Source organism: Ranitomeya imitator, chromosome 4, assembly GCF_032444005.1.
Source record: "Ranitomeya imitator isolate aRanImi1 chromosome 4, aRanImi1.pri, whole genome shotgun sequence".
Lineage (NCBI taxonomy): Eukaryota > Metazoa > Chordata > Amphibia > Anura > Dendrobatidae > Ranitomeya > Ranitomeya imitator.
The window spans coordinates 41,072,514-41,093,571 of NC_091285.1; the positions used below are offsets into that span (position 1 = coordinate 41,072,514).

Sequence of the window (21,058 nt, forward strand, 5' to 3'; positions counted from 1 at the left end):
CAACTCAAGCATACCTTCTACTCATCTTGAAGACATCTTAGGCAATACTTCTCGTGAAGGCCACACACAACGTTACTGATTCTACAATGTGCACATGATTCGGTGAACACAAACTTCAAACAAGCAATGAAAGCTGATTTTCCATAGGATCAAAGCCCTCGGTCCTGAATTTCGTAGGGGTAAGAAAGCTTCGCCCATCTGGACAAAGCATTAAGAAAACTGGTGATTGGGCACACGCCAAGGCTTAACCCATCTACCTCTAGACTAGATCAAAGTCCTGGAGGTTCTTGCTCAGTTTTTTTTTATGAAGAACACACAGTTCATGCTCTGATGTGGCTCATTACCTGCTCTTAGGCCGGTGACTCAGCAACTACCGGACTTTCCATCCTCGTTAACGCGTGCACTATGCGCAATATGTTGTGAAATCTCAGTAATGTGCAGGTAATGAGATCATTTACCTTCATTAGGCTGTGGATATCGCCTGTCCTAGTACATGATGCAACAGATAACATATCTCTGTGTATAACATTAAGAGGGTTGGCTCACAAAAGCAATTCTTATTATGATTTCCACACACAAACCTCCTCTCTATGAGCCAGGGCTGGGTGTCAGGATCTCAAGTTGTGGTAGATCTGGCCTTTCCATATAATCTATTAATTTAAATGGCTGCCATGTTATATTATGGTCACTGTAGGGGGAATATTCTCCCATTCGCAAAACAGCTTGCAATACAATTTATGACCACTAGACAATGTATGGCGCTGTTCAATTTCCAGTGTACTGAGTAAAAAAAAATGATCGAGGAGGTGCCAAGAGTGTCATTCGCGCAACAATCTAATATCGAGGACTTATGTTTTCATTAGTAGATTCTCCGAAAAACCTCTTAAACAGACGTCAACTAGTAAATGAACATTATTTCGAAATTGAGCTTAAAATCACCAAAGGCCACTTATTTACAGGCTCTTTTGTATAGGCCACACATCTTTCCAACTTACTTAGTGTCCGAGTACCCTAAAATTAACTAGACACCAGACTATACAATCCAAAATTAATTTATACTATAAGAGAATGAATCATTAGAAAATGACGTACGGTACTCTTTAAATCATATTTTTATATTTAATGTATTTTTTTTAGATATTTAAAAAAAAAAAAAAACAATATTAGTGTTGCAATTTTCACGGTGGCCACTGGGGCTATTGTAGGCTCACACTTCCTTTTTCGGTAAATACACATGTACATTAGAAGCAATAGACTGGCTCAGACACTATCTTTTGTATTGAAGCATCAAATGAGCGTGTGCAAAGGTGGAGGAAGTGAGCTGTGACATCGCCTGTTGTAAATAGTGTTATCAGCTGTGTACGAAGTCATTACTTTGCCTGTCATCGTAGTCATGCCTATGATGATAATGAGACTACTGAAAAGTTTTCTGAACAGAACAGGAAGTATGAGCCTATTTTAGCCCCAATGGCTACAATTTCAAGAATTTTTTTTTTTAATACAGATAGTTATATCGTGAAAAAAAAAATCTAACAAAGAAAACAGTAATTTAAACAATAGGCTATTTTTTGATCATACATTCTCTTTCAGAAAATGTTCCAAATGGCGTCGATGCATGTGCAGCATGAAAATAGCTTTCTGAACCCCAAAGATCTCGATACACAGCAACTTGCAAATATGACTTTATCTTCATTTACAAGATTCCATTGCAATAAACTGGGTTGATTGTTAAATTAATGAGATGTTGCCTCTGCCTGTATATGGTGAATCAAGTGTATTGTGCCAAGTACTGCTCATCCTGCACAGCAGCCCACCGGAGGATTCTCCTGTCCTCCCGTGGGCCAGTCCGAGCCTGGTCATGATGGTGCATTGGAAACCATATTTTTAGTACTGTAAATAGCGCACTACCCTAATAATACAGAATATAGTACAAGCGATCGGATGATCACAGATTCAAGTCTCCAAGACTACAAGATAAAGAAAAATAATTAAATATCTAAAGATATCGAAAAAATTGAAATGATCCCTCTTTTCCCCTTTAAAAATAAAGAAATGAAAAAATAAATGGTATCACGTTAAAAGTCTGGTCTTTCAAAATATAAAATTAATTAACCTGATGACTAAATACCAAAAGATAAATAAAAAATTGAAAAGCCAGAATTTCGATTTTTGGTCGCATTAACCCCTTCATGACCAGGGGATTTTTCGTTTTTCCGTGTTCGTTTTTCGCTCCCCTCCTTCCCAGAGCCATAACTTTTTTATTTTTCCGTCAATTTGGCCATGTGAGGGCTTATTTTTTGCGGGACGAGTTGTACTTTTGAACGACATCATTGGTTTTAGCATGTCGTGTACTAGAAAACGGGAAAAAAATTCCAAGTGCGGTGAAATTGCAAAAAAAGTGCAATCCCACATTGGTTTTTTGTTTGGCTTTTTTGCTAGGTTCACTAAATGCTAAAAATGACCTGCCATTATGATTCTCCAGGTCATTACGAGTTCATAGACACCAAACATGACTAGGTTATTTTTTATCTAAGTGGTGAAAAAAAATTCCAAACTTTGCTAAAAAAAAAAAAAAAAAAATTGCGCCATTTTCCGATACTCGTAGCGTCTCCATTTTTCGTGATCTGGGGTCGGTTGAGGGCTTATTTTTTGCGTGCCGAGATGACGTTTTTAATGATAGCATTTTGGTGCAGATACGTTCTTTTGATCGCCCGTTATTGCATTTTAATGCAATGTCGCGGCGACCAAAAAAACGTAATTCTGGCGTTTCGAGTTTTTTTCCCGCTACGCTGTTTAGCGATCAGGTTAATACTTTTTTTTATTTGATAGATCGGGCAATTCTGAGCGCGGCGATACCAAATATGCGTAGATTTGATATTTTTTTTATTGATTTATTTTGATTGGGGCGAAAGGGGGGTGATTTAAACTTTTATGTTTTTTTTATTTTATTCACATTTTTTTAAACTTTTTTTTTTAACTTTTGCCATGCTTCAATAGCCTCCATGAGAGGCTAGAAGCAGGCACAAGCCGATCGGCTCTGCTACATAGCAGCGATCTGCTGATCGCTGCTATGTAGCAGAATTGCACGTGTGCTGTGAGCGCCGACCACAGGGTGGCGCTCACAGCGACGGGCAATCAGTAACCATAGAGGTCTCTAGGACCTCTATGGCTACAATGGAGACGCATCGCCGACCCCCGGACATGTGACGGGGGTCGGCGATAACGTCATTTCCGGCCGCCCGGCCGGAAGCGGTAGTTAAATGCCGCTGTCTGCGTTTGACAGCGGCATTTAACTAGTTAATAGGTGCGGGCAGATCGCGATTCTGCCCGCGCCTATTACGGGCACATGTCAGCTGTTCAAAACAGCTGACATGTCCCGGCTTTGGTGCGGGCTCACCGCGGAGCCCTGCATCAAAGCAGGGGAGCCGGCATCGGACGGTATAGTACGTCCGATGCCGGTAAGGGGTTAACACTCCAAAAAATCCAATAAAAATATTATCAAAACGTCGTATCTACCTACATGCAAAAAAAACCAAGTTCAATCAATAAAAAAAATGAAAACATCTAGGAAATTGGAAACAAAAGCAATTTTTTTTTTTTTACGAATTCCCAAATTTTTTTTAACGACTCAATAAAAAAAAGCACTATACAAATTGGGTTTCAATGAAATTGTGTTGACCTATAGAATCGTGTTGCCAGCACCTATTTTACAGTACAATAAACGCTAGTAGAAACAAAACCCCTAAATCTATTGCAAGACGGTATTTTTTTTTTTTGCGCTATTTCACCACTCCTGTATTTTTTAAACTTTTTTTTAGTTCATTAAATTGTAAAATGAATGGCGTCATTAACCACAAGGAATTAAATTAAAGTGCACAAAAACAAAAAACAGAAAGAGAAAATGACCTGGTCGGGAAGGAGTTAAACAATTGATCTATTGTGAAAATCACCCTACTCTAATTGAATTTTGCTTCCCAAGAATTGACTCCCTAGGGGGCGCCGGCGCGGTATTTCATAAAATGTGTCCCTTTGACCTACAACAGAAAAGTTTGCTTTGGCCCTTAACATAGTTTGGAAGAACATTTAGGAGATAAGTGTTCCCTTTTCACACAGGCATTTTCCATTTCTCAGAAAAATATTCCTCTAAATACTTTTGCTGCCATATAGTTATCTGATATGTCCGACTGTACCGCACTCATTAGCAGCTGAAATGTTTGTTACCGAGCAACCCAAGAAAGGGCCATAAAAATAATTGCGTAATTAGGGCTCCGCAAACAGCCAGGTAATCCTTTGTCTTCCATTACGGTGGAACTGATCGTACACATATAAAAATGCTAATTCTGTAAACCTTTCCATCCCCCCCGAATCCCTAGTGTCCTGTGGTTACCATGGCGAGGACAACATCCATTTTATTTTTCCATGTGTAAACAGTGAGGTTTTTTGGAGACCTGATTCAGACTTTGGGTGACGCCAGGTCAAGAATTTCACTGTGACGCTTTGTTTAGTTTTTGGTGTTGAATTTAACAGAACAAGTACATCAGCTTATACACCTTACCCTCAAAGGAAAAGGTTAACAAAAATGGAGGGGAAGGCAAGAAATCCAGTCAGGGACGTTCAAACTGTAGAGTTCTGCACACCCTCATCAGTCACTCCTACACAACGAACCTACACAATTCAGTATACTGCTACAGTCGTAACTGGAGAATAAACCCTATTCAAACTCAATATCGAATATGTGAAGCACATTGTCAATAAAGGTGCCCAATTTCAAAAGAAAAAAAGTAAGCTCTTCTAAAATTTTGAGCCCCTCAGAAATGGTGTTGAAAGCAATCCAAAAAAAAGAAGTGAAGAGGTGGCACTCTGCTTACCGATAAAAATCTCGTTTATTCAGTTCCTCAAGATTAAAATTGTGGGAGTCGGGGAGTCGGTTACAATGGTGGACGATGGCCGTTTCGCTTACTCCTTGCGCTTCAACGGGTCCAGGTGTTGAAAGCGCCAAGATGATTATCAGTGCATGTGCTCACGACTTTTGCTCTGGATCGACGCTGTGAACAGTTGGACCTAGTGGTTTCTTGCCCCACACTTTCCCTCCTTTAGGCCACAGGTTGCTGTAAACCTAGATCCTAAACTTCATTTTTTTGCAGAGGGTGGATCAAAGGGGGCATTAATGCTTCCTAAAGGGGGAACTCAAGAGACATTATTTGTTTTCAAAGTAATTTAGGAGTATTATTTGCTTTAGGAAGATTCTTGTGTCCCTGTTCCACACTGCCAGTTACTAAGTTCAGCTTACCTGGTCGACATCCCTGTTCTTTGCTTCAGTAGTGCTATTTCGATTATTCTGTTATATAACCTCAGCTCATTTTCTGACCACCCGCTTATTTTCCAATTCTGTCCCTGACTTTGGATTCTTGGTAATGATGACACGTGACGACCCTTCTAGTCGCGACTTGCTCAACTAGCCTACGCTGTCATCAACTCAGAGGCCCCTGTGTAAATCCAGATCTGTGTACAGGAGTTAAAGGATAAAGGCCGGGGCAACCCTTGGGAGTGGGTAGATGGAGTGGCTAAGAGCTGCCACAAACCATGTAATATTTGCAAGTAATGATCTAACTGACGCCAAGAAACATTATTATTAAGAATATTTAACAATGATTTCTCTTTTTTGGGTGTCGCAGGAGTCAGAGTTGTGAGTAAAATGTACACTTTTTGTGCCTCAACTCCACATGTTATTTTTCTGTGTTTCCTTTTAATTTTAATTTTCAGAAACCATGTAGACCCTACAGACTATTCCCTGATGGGCAGTGACCTATCTCTGAGTCTCATTTGTTAGTTATTATGTTCCCAGTTAATCATCCTTGTGGAATGAGTTAGACATTCTATCCAAAAGTCTGCAGGAGAAGAGGGTCCCTCCCACGCCACAAGATGTTTTCTTTAATTGCTGCAGTAAAGATGATTTTTAATTATGGAACAAGTCTATCTCTGTATCCTGTCACAAATTAAAGACTGCTCACTACTAACCTTATGATTACACAAAGAAATATCCGGTCCTCATAGATACCGGATTATCACATTTTTGGCAAGATCAAATGACCATTGAAGAATACAGCAAAAAAGTTGCTGAAAACCATATATTTCTGTATTACTAGATTAAAGGTGTTTTCACTGTATTATACAATATGTTAAAGGGGTTGTTCGGACTTTTAACATTGATGGCCAATCTTTAGGATAGTTCATCAATGTCTGAACCAGGGGTCCCCAACTCCAGGCCTCGAGGGCCGCCAACAGTGCAGGTTTTCAGGATTTCTTTAGTATTGCATTGGTGGTAATGTGATCATCTGCACAGGTGATGATTCCAACCCCTGTGCAATACTAAGGAAATCCTAAAAACCTGCACTGTTGGCGGTCCTCGAGGCCTGGAGTTGGGGACCACTGATCTGAACAGTAGGGGTGCGACACCTGGCACCCCGCCAATCAGTTGTTCCCGATGTCGAAAGTGGCTGGAACTACTCAGCTAAGAAGCTCTTCTGTCAACTGTATAGTGGACGCCGACGGGAACAGCTGATTGGCGGGGGAACCGGGTGTCACAAGCCCCATCATCCAAAGATTAATGTCCTATCCGAAGGATAGACAATCAATCTTTAAGTCCTGGATGAGACACATGAGACTCAATACTATTTCTGGCCATTGTATGACCTACATCCTTCATCAGTTTTTCCCACCTGCATGCTCTATCTCTTAACTTGCAATTGACGCTAAGCTGGTGGGAGAAGATTAGTTTCTTTGATGTCTCCCATACACTGCACAGCATACAGAGAGGGATACCTCAATCATTTTTTAGCACACAGAAAGGCAGCAGAACTGTCCTGTGGGATGTGATTCAGGCTCTGCAGTGAGGTTTAATGGCTTAGTAACCTATTTCTGTGTTTCCCTATACCTGTTTCCTCACCATGCTCCTCACTCCACTTCCTCTACCTCTCTCGATAGAGTATAATAGGCTCTATAACCTGACACCACATTGAACTGGCAGTCTGTCTTGCTCATTGAGTTGAGCTGTTTATTCAGAGTGGATAACTGGTGAGCCCCGCAATGGCAAAGGGGTTACTCGGTACCAGGTCCTGCTGTTTCACAGGGGGATGTCACGGTGGCTAACCTGGTTCGTGGCCCTGGGACGTCCGTGTAAAAGGGAAAGGTCTTTAAAGGGAACAAAGTTTATGTTCGTGACGCCACCTGTGGTATTCGGTCAGGGTGACCGACACAGCTATAAGGGGTACGCTGGGGTGATGTTATGGCAGCTAGATCGTATACCTTCCCACAGGTGAAGCATATCCCTAGGGCTTCCCGGTGTGTAGATGGTGGATGGTGAATGGCACAGTGAAGAACGAGGACACAAGGTTGCAGTCTCTTTACCTTTACTGAAGACTTCAGCATCCACAGTCCAGGGCACCAGACCACAGGGCAGGCAGAGTCCGGCCGGTTCAGAGGCAAGTCCAGAGTTCCCTTGTCCAGGTGGAAATTAATAGCCTTCCCTTGCGCTGTAGTGGTGTAGTCCCTTACTGCATAAGTTTCAAACAAGGTCCTCACAGATGTAGTGTCTCTCTCTCTGTCCCCCGTATAGGATAGGACAAAACCCGTATAACTGGTGACTTGAGCCTGTTTATAGGGTCTCTTAGATAACCCGGCTCTGTGGGGTGTCACCGTGCCTCCTGGGTGTAGGTGCGTACAGGTAACCTGCAATAGCTGTCCTGCCGGTCTCTGAAGTAAGGCACAGAGGTCCTTACTACCTCAGTGTTCCAGCTACCAGCATTCTGCGCCTCAGATGGAGGCAGCCTGTTCGGGGCTGGTCCCCTTCTGGTATCCTCTCCTTTGCTTTCTTTCACGCTCACTGCAATACAATTCTGCCTTCAAAATGTCTCTTTCTGGGAGCTGCAGCTCTGAGGGCATGCACAGCTCCGTAGACCCTCTGTCCTCCTCAGGCGGATGTCAGGAACTGACTCCTGCTTGGAACTAACTAACTGTCCCTACAGACTACCAGTTATATATATATGGGGAGTCACCTAGTAAATAGGATCAGAAGCTCCCCCTGGCGGCCTGGAGTGTGAAATGTGTTGCATGTTTGTGATACCTGGATGCAGCTATCCTTCCTTGCCTCTGAACGTAGCATCACTCTCCCTGGGAGGAAAGCAATACTACTGCGACGACCAGGACCCTGGGGCGCCACATAACAATTTCAGAAAGCACAGGAGAGAGGAATAAGTAATTTATAAGTGAAGAAGGAAGCCAATTTCTCTGCAAAGATATATTACAAAGTTTCTTATATTCACTTGTACGATTTATATATGCAAAGTTTGTTGAAAGTACAGTTCCCGACTCTAGGTATCTCAAAATCTCTCCCAGAACAGAGAAAGATGCATCCCTATCATGCCACCTATTGGAGTGAGGAACTCTTGAGTCAGTGTCTTACCCTTTAAGGAGCCTTGCAACATGACTATGGATATAAGTCAACTTTGAAAGGCTCTTTAAAGACTCGGGCAATAACTGACAACATAGCTTCTTCCAATAGGTGACACTAGAAAGATATCTTTTAATACTGCTGTAAATTCCAACAACCTGTCACAGCATAAGGCCTCATTCAGACATCTATGTTGCACGTACGGGTTTTGTCCGTTTTTTCATGAATTCGACACATACTTATTATAGCCTATGAGGCTGTTCTCATCTCCATGTTTTTTTCATGGACTGTATGTCTGTACAAAATACGGAGGCTTCCATTGTTTTATGGTATGACTGATGGTGCCAATACAAGTCTATGGGTTCGTGAAAAATATAGACAACAAATGAATTGCATATGTGTGCATTCTATGTGCTGTCTGCATTTAACATTGCAAAGTACGGGACCAGACCAAACACTGAGGACACATTGATCCAAAACACTGATGACACTTTTTGACCATTTTTGTACTTTCGCGAAAAATACTGATGTCTGAACGAGGACAGAGGGTGAGGAGCTGTTAGTGTATCGTCACATCCCAGTGCAATTGAAGACACATACAGAACTTCAGAATGCGATTTCCCATTGCTGGAGAATCACTTTGAGGTCATAAAGAAATCAACTTGCTTATCTTTAAAAGGGCTCCACAGATATAATAATAATAATCTTTATTTTTATATAGCGCTAACATATTCCGCAGCGCTTTACAGTTTTGCACACATTATCATCGCTGTCCCCGATGAGGCTCACAATCTAGAGTCCCTATCAGTATGTCTTTGGAATATATAAACGGTTTCAGGGTGTGAACGTTTCAGACAGGTTTCCTTTAAATAACTAAAGGAAATCTTATTTTAAATTCCTAAATACTTTTATTTAACATATCACATTTGTCTAGGGCGGTAATCACTGTAAAATTAAAACGGCCACAGCCCTTACTGCGCTGACAACCTGTTCAAGTATGTCAGGATGTGTCCCAGTGTGCATGTGCAGTAGGTATCTCTGGTGATACAGACAGCAGCCCTGGTATCTCCAATATTAGATCATATAGACAGGGTGAATAGCAATGTGAACAGCCTCTTCTTACCTCAGCTCCTCTGGTATCTCCAGTATTAGATTAGATAGACAGCGTGGACAGCAGTGTGAGCAGCTTCTTCTTACCTCAGCTCCTCTGGTATCTCCAGTATTAGATCAGATAGACAGCGTGGACAGCAGTGTGAGCAGCCTCTTCTTACCTCAGCACCCTGGTATATCCAGTATTAGGTCAGATAGACAAGGTGGATAGCAGTGAGAGCAGCCTCTTCTTGCCTCAGCACTCCGGTGTCTTCAGTATTAGATCATATAAACAAGGTGGGAAGCTGTGTGAGCAGCCTCTTCTTACCTCCGCACCCCTGATATATCCAGTACTAGCTATTGAACCCATTCTACTCCCAGGTGGCGAGCATTTATATTGCTATATGGTCTCCATCCTGGTATGTGCTGCTTCCATCCTGCGCCCTAATCTTGCCATGTGCTGCTACCATCTTGCGCCCCCATCCTGTCAAATGCTGCTCCCATCCTGCGCCCCCTTCCTGTCATGTGCAGCCCCATCCTGCGCCCTCATCCTGTTTTGTGATCCTCCATCTTGTCATGTGCTACTCTCTTCCTGTACCCTCATCCTGTCATGTGCTCCCATCCTGCGCCCCAATCCTGTCAGGTGGTGCTCCCATCCTGTGCCCCCATCCTGTCATGCGGTACTCTCATCCTGCACCCCCATTCTGTCATGTGCTGCTCCCATCCTGCACCCTCATCCTGTCATGTGCTGCTCCCATTCTGCATCCCCATTCTGTCATGGGCTGCTCCCATCCTGCGCCCCCATTCTGTCATGTGATGCTCCCCTCCTGTGCCCCCATTCTGTCATGTGCTGCACCCATTCTGCGCCCCCATTCTGTCATGTGCTGCTCCCATCCTGCGCCCCCATTCTGTAATATGCTGCTCCCATCCTGCACCCCCATTCTGTCTTGTTCTGCACCCATTCTGTGCTCCCATTCTGTAATGTGCTGCTCCCATCCTGCGCCCCCATTCTGTCATGTGCAGTAAAAAATCACTGGCTTGCTGCACTGACGTATTTTTTATATATATTCAGTAGAAAGTGGCTGGATTGCTCAGCTGACATATTTGATAGATAGATATATATATATTTAGAATATATATTCTGATGCGGATTGCGCAGGCGCCCATTCCAGCGCCACAACCCTCCTGGGCCACAATCCTCATCCCTGGATGCGTAACTTACAAAATGGCGCCTGAAGTGCACTATACGCATGCTCCATTTCCGACGGAAGATTCATGTACCGGCCTCCGGCCCGAAGAGACCCCGCGGCAATACCGGATAGGTACAGTAATTCCTGCAGTACTCGGGGGTGGATCCCATCCGGGCCCGGAGATTTGTCAATTTTAGTGACTTTTAGACGCCGCTGTACTTCCTGCTGAGTAAAGCAGGTGACATTTAATGGGGAATTTTTGTTATCACTGATCATATTGTCTGCCATGGGATTTCCTTGTGTAAATACTGATGAAAAAAAGTCATTTAGCATATTGGCTTTTTCCTCATCCTCATCCACCATTTCACCCAGACTATTTGGGGGCCAACACTATCATTTTCTAGTTTCTTACTATTTACATAGTTAAAGAATATTTTGGGATTATTTTTACTCTCTCTGGCAATGAGTCTCTCTGTCTCAATCTTTGCTGCCTTTATTTGCTTTTTACAGAATTTATTTAATTTTCTGTATTTATTTAACCCCTCTGTGACCTTAGACGTACTATCCCGTCGAGGTGCCCTGGGCTTATCTGACCCTGGACGGGATAGTACGTCATAGCCGATCGGCCGCGCTCACGGGGGGAGCGCGGCCGATCGCGGCCGGGTGTCAGCTGCTTATCGCAGCTGACATCCGGCACTATGTGCCAGGAGCGGTCACGGACCGCCCCCGGCACATTAACCCCTGGCACACCGCGATCAAAGATGATCGCGATGTGCCGGCGGTACAGGGAAGCACCGCGCAGGGAGGGGGCTCCCTGCGGGCTTCCCTGAGCCCCCCGCAGCAACGCGATGTGATCGCGTTGCTGCGAGGGTCTCCTCACCTCCCTCCCTGCTCGAGCCCCGGATCCAAGATGGCCGCGGATCCGGGTCCTGCAGGGAGGGAGGTGGCTTCACAGAGCCTGCTCAGAGCAGGCACTGTGAAGCAGCCTGCACTCCTATCAGATCAGTGATCTGACAGAGTGCTGTGCAAACTGTCAGATCACTGATCTGTGATGTCCCCCCCTGGGACAAAGTAAAAAAGTAAAAAAAAAAATTTCCAAATGTGTAAAAAAAATAAAAAAAAATATTCCAAAATAATGAAAAAAAAAAAAAAATATTATTCCCATAAATACATTTCTTCATCTAAATAAAAAAAAAAAAACAATAAAAGTACACATATTTAGTATCGCCGCGTCCGTAACGGCCCGACCTATAAAACTGGCCCACTAGTTAACCCCTTCAGTAAACACCGTAAGAAAAAAAAAAAAAAAACGAGGCAAAAAACAACGCTTTATTATCATACCGCCGAACAAAAAGTGGAATAACACGCGATCAAAAGGACAGATATAAATAACCATGGTACCGCTGAAAGCGTCATATTGTCCCGCAAAAAAAGAGCCGCCATACAGCATCATCAGCAAAAAAATAAAAAAGTTATAGTCCTGAGAATAAAGCGATGCAAAAATAATTATTTTTTCTGTAAAATAGTTTTTATCGTATAAAAGCACCAAACCATAAAAAAATGATATAAATGAGGTATCGCTGTAATCGTACTGACCCGAAGAATAAAACTGATTTATCAATTTTACCAAACGCGGAACGGTATAAACGCCTCCCCCAATAGAAATTCATGAATAGCTGGCTTTTGGTCATTCTTCCTCACAAAAATCGGAATAAAAAGCGATAAAAAAATGTCACGTGCCCAAAAATGTTTTCAATAAAAACGTCAACTCGTCCCGCAAAAAACAAGACCTCACATGACTCTGTGGACCAAAATATGGAAAAATTATAGCTCTCAAAATGTGGTATTGCAAAAAATATTTTTTGCAATAAAAAGGGTCTTTCAGTGTGTGACGGCTGCCAATCATAAAAATCCGCTAAAAAACTCGCTATAAAAGTAAATCAAACCCCCCTTCATCACCCCCTTAGTTAGGGAAAAATAAAAAAAAATGTATTTATTTCCATTTTCCCATTAGGGCTAGGGTTAGGGCTAGGGCTAGGGTTAGGGCTAGGGTTAGGGCTAGGGTTAGGGCTAGGGTTAGGGTTAGGGCTAGGGTTAGGGCTAGGGTTAGGGCTAGGGTTAGGGCTAGGGTTAGGGCTAGGGTTAGGGCTAGGGTTAGGGCTAGGGTTAGGGCTAGGGTTAGGGCTAGGGTTAGGGCTAGGGTTAGGGCTAGGATTAGGGCTAGGGTTAGGGTTAGGGCTAGGGTTAGGGTTGGGGCTACAGTTTGGGTTGGGGCTAAAGTTAGGGTTAGGGTTTAGATTACATTTACAGTTGGGAATAGGGTTGGGATTAGGGTTAGGGGTGTGTCAGGGTTAGAGGTGTGGTTAGGGTTACCGTTGGAATTAGGGTTAGGGGTGTGTTTAGATTAGGGTTTCAGTTATAATTGGGGGGTTTCCACTGTTTCGGCACATCAGGGGCTCTCCAAACACGACATGGCGTCCGATCTCAATTCCAGCCAATTCTGCGTTGAAAAAGTAAAACAGTGCTCCTTCCCTTCCGAGCTCTCCTGTGTGCCCAAACAGGGGTTTACCCCAACATATGGGGTATCAGCGTACTCAGGACAAATTGGACAACAACTTTTGTGGACCAATTTCTCCTGTTACCCTTGGGAAAATACAAAACTGGGGGCTAAAAAACAATTTTTGTGGGAAAACAAAAAGATTTTTTATTTTCACGGCTCTGCGTTATAAACTGTAGTGAAACACTTGGGGGTTCAAAGTTCTCACAACACATCTAGATAAGTTCATTGAGGGGTCTAGTTTCCAATATGGGGTCACTTGTGGGGGGTTTCTACTGTTTAGGTACATTAGGGGCTCTGCAAACGCAATGTGACGCCTGCAGACCAATCCATCTAAGTCTGCATTCCAAATGATGCTCCTTCCCTTCCGAGCCCTCCCATGCGCCCAAACGGTGGTTCCCCCCCACATATCGGGTATCAGCGTACTCAGGACAAATTGGACAACAACTTTTGTGGACCAATTTCTCCTGTTACCCTTGGGAAAATACAAAACTGGGGGCTAAAAAATAATTTTTGTGGGAAAACAAAAAGATTTTTTATTTTCACGGCTCTGCGTTATAAACTGTAGTGAAACACTTGGGGGTTCAAAGTTCTCACAACACATCTAGATAAGTTCATTGAGGGGTCTAGTTTCCAATATGGGGTCACTTGTGGGGGGTTTCTACTGTTTAGGTACATTAGGGGCTCTGCAAACGCAATGTGACGCCTGCAGACCAATCCATCTAAGTCTGCATTCCAAATGATGCTCCTTCCCTTCCGAGCCCTCCCATGCGCCCAAACGGTGGTTCCCCCCCACATATCGGGTATCAGCGTACTCAGGACAAATTGGACAACAACTTTTGTGGACCAATTTCTCCTGTTACCCTTGGGAAAATACAAAACTGGGGGCTAAAAAATAATTTTTGTGGGAAAACAAAAAGATTTTTTATTTTCACGGCTCTGCGTTATAAACTGTAGTGAAACACTTGGGGGTTCAAAGTTCTCACAACACATCTAGATAAGTTCCTTAGGGGGTCTACTTTCCAAAATGGTGTCACTTGTGGGGGGTTTCTACTGTTTAGGTACATTAGGGGCTCTGCAAACGCAATGTGACGCCTGCAGACCATTCCATCTAAGTCTGCATTCCAAATGGCGCTCCTTCCCTTCCGAACCCTCCCATGCGCCCAAACGGTGGTTCCCCCCCACATATGGGGTATCAGCGTACTCAGGACAAATTGGACAACAACTTTTGTGGTCCAATTTCTCCTCTTACCCTAGAGAAAATACAAAACTGGGGGCTAAAAAATAATTTTTGTGGGAAAAAAATTTTGTTTTATTTTTATGGCTCTGCATTATAAACTTCTGTGAAGCCCTTGGTGGGTCAAAGTGCTCACCACACATCCAGATAAGTTCCTTAGGGGGTCTACTTTCCAAAATGGTGTCACTTGTGGGGGGTTTCAATGTTTAGGCACATCAGTGGCTCTCCAAACGCAACATGGCGTCCCATCTCAATTCCTGTCAATTTTGCATTGAAAAGTCAAACGGCGCTCCTTCCCTTCCGAGCTCTCCCATGCGCCCAAACAGTGGTTTACTGCCACATATGGGGTATCAGCGTACTCGGGACAAATTGGACAACAACTTTTGAGGTCCAATTTCTTCTCTTACCCTTGGAAAAATAAAAAATTGGGGGCAAAAATATAATTTTTGTGAAAAAATATGATTTTTTATTTTTACGGTTCTGCATTATAAACTTCTGTGAAGCACTTGGTGGGTCAAAGTGCTCACCACACCTCTAGATAAGTTCCTTAGGGGGTCTACTTTCCAAAATGGTGTCACTTGTGGGGGGTTTCAATGTTTAGGCACATCAGTGGCTCTCCAAACGCAACATGGCGTCCCATCTCAATTTCTGTCAATTTTGCATTGAAAAGTCAAACTGCGCTCCTTCCCTTCCGAGCTCTCCCATGCGCCCAAACAGTGGTTTACTGCCACATATGGGGTATCAGCGTACTCAGGACAAATTGGACAACAACTTTTGAGGTCCAATTTCTTCTCTTACCCTTGGAAAAATAAAAAATTGGGGGCAAAAATATAATTTTTGTGAAAAAATATGATTTTTTATTTTTACGGTTCTGCATTATAAACTTCTGTGAAGCACTTGGTGGGTCAAAGTGCTCACCACACATCCAGATAAGTTCCTTAGGGGGTCTACTTTCCAAAATGGTGTCACTTGTGGGGGGTTTCAATGTTTAGGCACATCAGTGGCTCTCCAAACGCAACATGGCGTCCCATCTCAATTCCTGTCAAGTTTGCATTGAAAAGTCAAATAGCGCTCCTTCCCTTCCGAGCTCTCCCATGCGCCCAAACAGTGGTTTACTGCCACATATGGGGTATCAGCGTACTCAGGACAAATTGGACAACAACTTTTTGGGTCCAATTTCTCCTGTTACCCTTGGTAAAATAAAACAAATTGGAGCTGAAGTAAATTTTTTGTGTAAAAAAGTTAAATGTTCATTTTTATTTAAACATTCCAAAAATTCCTATTAAACACCTGAAGGGTTAATAAACTTCTTGAATGTGGTTTTGAGCACCTTGAGGGGTGCAGTTTTTAGAATGGTGTCACACTTGGGCATTTTCTATCATATAGACCCCTCAAAATGACTTCAAATGAGACGTGGTCCCTAAAAAAAAATGGTGTTGTAAAAATGAGAAATTGCTGGTCAACTTTTAACCCTTATAACTCCCTAACAAAAAAAAAAATTGGTTCCAAAATTATGCTGATGTAAAGGAGACATGTGGGAAATGTTACTTATTAAGTATTTTGTGTGACATATCTCTGTGATTTAATTGCATAAAAATTCAAAGTTTGAAAATTGCAAAATTTTCAAAATTTTCGCCAAATTTCCGTTTTTTTCACAAATAAACGCAGGTACTATCAAAGAAATTTTACCACTATCATGAAGTACAATATGTCACGAGAAAACAATGTCAGAATCACCAGGATCCGTTGAAGCGTTTCGGAGTTATAACCTCATAAAGGGACAGTGGTCAGAATTGTAAAAATTGGCCTGGTCATTAACGTGCAAACCACCCTTGGGGGTAAAGGGGTTAATGCCTCCTCACTACCTACTTCCTTTAATTCTCTAAATGCTTTCTTTTTGTCACTTATTGCGCCCCTTACAGCTCTATTTAGCCATATTGGTTTCCTCCTATTTCTAGTATGTTTATTCCCATACGGTATATACTGTGCACAGGTCCTATCCAGGATGCTAATAAATGTCTCCCATTTTCTTTGTGTATTTTTATGTCTCAGTATATCGTCCCAGTTAATTGCACCGAGATCCTCTCTCATCCGTTGGAAATTTGCCCTCCTGAAGTTTAGTGTCCTTGTAACCCCTCTACTACACATCTTATTAAAGGATACATGAAAACTTATTATTTTGTGATCGCTATTACCCAAGTGACCCCCAACCCTTATATTTGATATGCGGTCTGGCCTGTTGGTTAATATTAGGTCTAGCAGTGCCCCCCTTCTTGTTGGGTCCTGAACCAGTTGTGAAAGATAATTGTCTCTCATAATTGTCAAAAACTGATTACCTTTGCTGGAACTGCAGGTTTCTGTTCCCCAATCTATTTCAAGGTAGTTGAAGTCCCCCATAATAATGACTTCTCCTTGAGTCGCAGCTTCATCTATTTGCTTTACGAGGATATTCTCCATTGCTTCCATTATTTTTGGAGATTTATAACAAACCCCTATCAGTAATTTATTATTTTTCCCCCTCCCCTTATCTCCACCCACAGGGACTCTACATTTTCATTAGATTTGCCTATATTATCAAGCAGGATGGGTTTTAAGGATGATTTTACATATAGACACACCCCTACCCCTCGCTTATCTGTACGGTCATTTCTGAACAGCCTATAGCCCTGCAAGTTAACAGCCCAGTCATGGCTCTTATCCAGCCACGTTTCAGATATCCCCACCATGTCATAATTAACTACCTAATCAAAGTTATAATGATTTGATACTTACAAGTAGTTAGAAATTTATTTAGAATGACATTTCCTTTACTTATTCCTTTCTTTTCTATTCCTAGAGAGCCCCTTTAACTGGTTTCCTATGATGTTGGCCCATGTGTGTCTGCGTGTTGTTGCAATCAGGATATTACATTTACAGCCCTAATAGGGACAGCGATTGATGTGACTGATGATAAACTGCTGAACTACACTGCTGAATAGGATTTGATAGCTATAAAGAGAAAAATAAAAGCAGCATTTTCTCATGCGAAGATGGGTGCAACGTCCACAAGGCTATCACCAAAACATTTTGTATAAAAATCCCCAAAATTGGAGTAGCACACCAAAGTCAAATGGTGAAAAAACAGAGTTTAATCAGTCCATGCTACAAATAGATAGTAGAGTTGGTATGAACTGAGTCACACAACCCGGTCCATCAGCCATGTCAGTAATCTGTGGCAGTTGGATGAGAAATGGATGGATAGAGTTGGCATGAATTAAATCAATCCATCAGCTATTTCAGTCATCTGTGGCATTCGAATGGGAGCTCTAAGAATCATGCCTTACCAAATGGCAATCAATGCTCTTCTTTTAATTAGCCAACCTGGTGTGATGTCTTAATTGAAGCATATAGTACATGTGACACTATGCCCTGCCAACAAATCAAAATGCCAGGAGGTAACAGGCGGCTCTCAAAGCTCCTGTCCAGTGGCCACATATGTTGTACCCACTCAGATAAATAGACCTTACCTACAGTGAGGGTTCAGGAGTTTTAGCCACTTGCTGACCTTGAGCTGCAGTGACCTAAAAAGTCCCTTTGGCCTGTTTTGAGAGGGCCAGCAGAAGATGTTAAAGGGCCCACCTTGTGAGGTGGATTCTTTAAGCCCAGATCCGGGTGGTCACACTGATCCCGGGTGTTGAATCAGTAGGCAGGTACTAAAAGCAAAAACTAGAAGCAGTGGAGGCCACAGGCAGACAGGACACAGTAAAACTAAGAGTCTTAATACAGAGACACAGGTGTCCTTTTGGTGGTCCTTTTATAGGCCTAGGCAGATAATCACATGTGAGCACGTCATTGTAAAACCCAGCGTAGAACACAGCAGAGAGCAGGAACCATAGGAGAAGGTGATGAATGCCTGCCGAGTCGGGCAGATGCGTAACAGTACACCTGTGATAGTTGGCGGAGCTCTTGGAGACTTCACATTGGAGACCAGGAGGTTCAAGTTATGCCACTGACCATTGCTTATATAGTGCTATCCCCACCATTCATCTAAAAAATAATATGTCTAAGTAGTGGTGCCATAAAATGCTGAGATAAATACCTCCATACAGTGCTCATATAGTGATAATAATGGCCAAATAACAATTCCATACACTGATTAACCAAGTGGGTAAATGGGTAAACCACAAAAACGATGTGTCACATATGGGGTCATAATAAAGTGGGGGGGCATTATGAAAACTATTGCAAAGCAGAACTGAGGGTGCTTAGTATTAGCTTAGAACCATCGTAACCAATCAGATTCCAGCTCTTATTTTCAAAAAGACATTAGAAATGTTAGAATTTGAATGTGATTGGTTGCAAGGAACCGTGTCTCCATTTTCGCTATTATTTTATTAATCTCATTCTCAGAGGAAACATATGCTCCTGTTGATGGAAAAAGAACTGCTTGATCAGCATAAGCAAAAAGCAAGCACACTGGCACGTCTCTAACATAGTAACATAGTAACATAGTTAGTAAGGCCGAAAAAAGACATTTGTCCATCCAGTTCAGCCTATATTCCATCATAATAAATCCCCAGATCTACGTCCTTCTACAGAACCTAATTGTATGATACAATATTGTTCTGCTCCAGGAAGACATCCAGGCCTCTCTTGAACCCCTCGACTGAGTTCGCCATCACCACCTCCTCAGGCAAGCAATTCCAGATTCTCACTGCCCTAACAGTAAAGAATCCTCTTCTATGTTGGTGGAAAAACCTTCTCTCCTCCAGACGCAAAGAATGCCCCCTTGTGCCCGTCACCTTCCTTGGTATAAACAGATCCTCAGCGAGATATTTGTATTGTCCCCTTATATACTTATACATGGTTATTAGATCGCCCCTCAGTCGTCTTTTTTCCAGACTAAATAATCCTAATTTCGCTAATCTATCTGGGTATTGTAGTTCTCCCATCCCCTTTATTAATTTTGTTGCCCTCCTTTGTACTCTCTCTAGTTCCATTACATCCTTCCTGAGCACCGGTGCCCAAAACTGGACACAGTACTCCATGTGCGGTCTAACTAGGGATTTGTACAGAGGCAGTATAATGCTCTCATCATGTGTATCCAGACCTCTTTTAATGCACCCCATGATCCTGTTTGCCTTGGCAGCTGCTGCCTGGCACTGGCTGCTCCAGGTAAGTTTATCATTAACTAGGATCCCCAAGTCCTTCTCCCTGTCAGATTTACCCAGCGTTTTCCCATTCAGTGTGTAATGGTGACATTGATTCCTTCCCATGTGTATAACCTTACATTTATCATTGTTAAACCTCATCTGCCACCTTTCAGCCCAAGTTTCCAACTTATCCAGATCCATCTGTAGCAGAATACTATCTTCTCTTGTATTAACTGCTTTACATAGTTTTGTATCATCTGCAAATATCGATATTTTACTGTGTAAACCTTCTACCAGATCATTAATGAATATGTTGAAGAGAACAGGTCCCAATACCGACCCCTGCGGTACCCCACTGGTCACAGCGACCCAGTTAGAGACTATACCATTTATAACCACCCTCTGCTTTCTATCACTAAGCCAGTTACTAACCCATTTACACACATTTTCCCCCAGACCAAGCATTCTCATTTTGTGTACCAACCTCTTGTGCGGCACGGTATCAAACGCTTTGGAAAAATCGAGATATACCACGTCCAATGACTCACCGTGGTCCAGCCTATAGCTTACCTCTCCATAAAAACTGATTAGATTGGTTTGACAGGAGCGATTTCTCATAAACCCATGCTGATATGGAGTTAAACAGTTATTCTCATTGAGATAATCCAGAATAACATCCCTCAGAAACCCTTCAAATATTTTACCAACAATAGAGGTTAGACTTACTGGCCTATAATTTCCAGGTTCACTTTTAGAGCCCTTTTTGAATATTGGCACCACATTTGCTATGCGCCAGTCCTGCGGAACAGACCCTGTCGCTATAGAGTCCCTAAAAATAAGAAATAATGGTTTATCTATTACATTACTTAGTTCTCTTAGTACTCGTGGGTGTATGCCATCCGGACCCGGAGATTTATCTATTTTAATCTTATTTAGCCGGTTTCGCACCTCTTCTTGGGTTAGATTGGTGACCCTTAATATAGGGTTTTCATTGTTTCTTGGGATTTCACCTAGCATTTCATTTTCCACCGTGAATACCGTGGAGAAGAAGGTGTTTAATATGTTAGCTTTTTCCTCGTCATCTACAACCATTCTTTCCTCACTATTTTTTAAGGGGCCTACATTTTCAGTTTTTATTCTTTTACTATTGATATAGTTGAAGAACAGTTTGGGATTAGTTTTACTCTCCTTAGCAATGTGCTTCTCTGTTTCCTTTTTGGCAGCTTTAATTAGTTTTTTAGATAAAGTATTTTTCTCCCTATAGTTTTTTAGAGCTTCAATGGTGCCATCCTGCTTTAGTAGTGCAAATGCTTTCTTTTTACTGTTAATTGCCTGTCTTACTTCTTTGTTTAGCCACATTGGGTTTTTCCTATTTCTAGTCCTTTTATTCCCACAAGGTATAAA

General features: G+C 42.4%; 1 protein-coding gene across 1 annotated transcript in view; it reads left to right on the forward strand.

Annotated features, from left to right (window-relative positions):
- The window catches only part of PDGFRB (platelet derived growth factor receptor beta), a 132,593-nt gene that overhangs the window by 25,474 nt on the left and 86,061 nt on the right, over positions 1 to 21,058 (forward strand). The gene's annotated exons all lie outside the window — the stretch shown is intronic.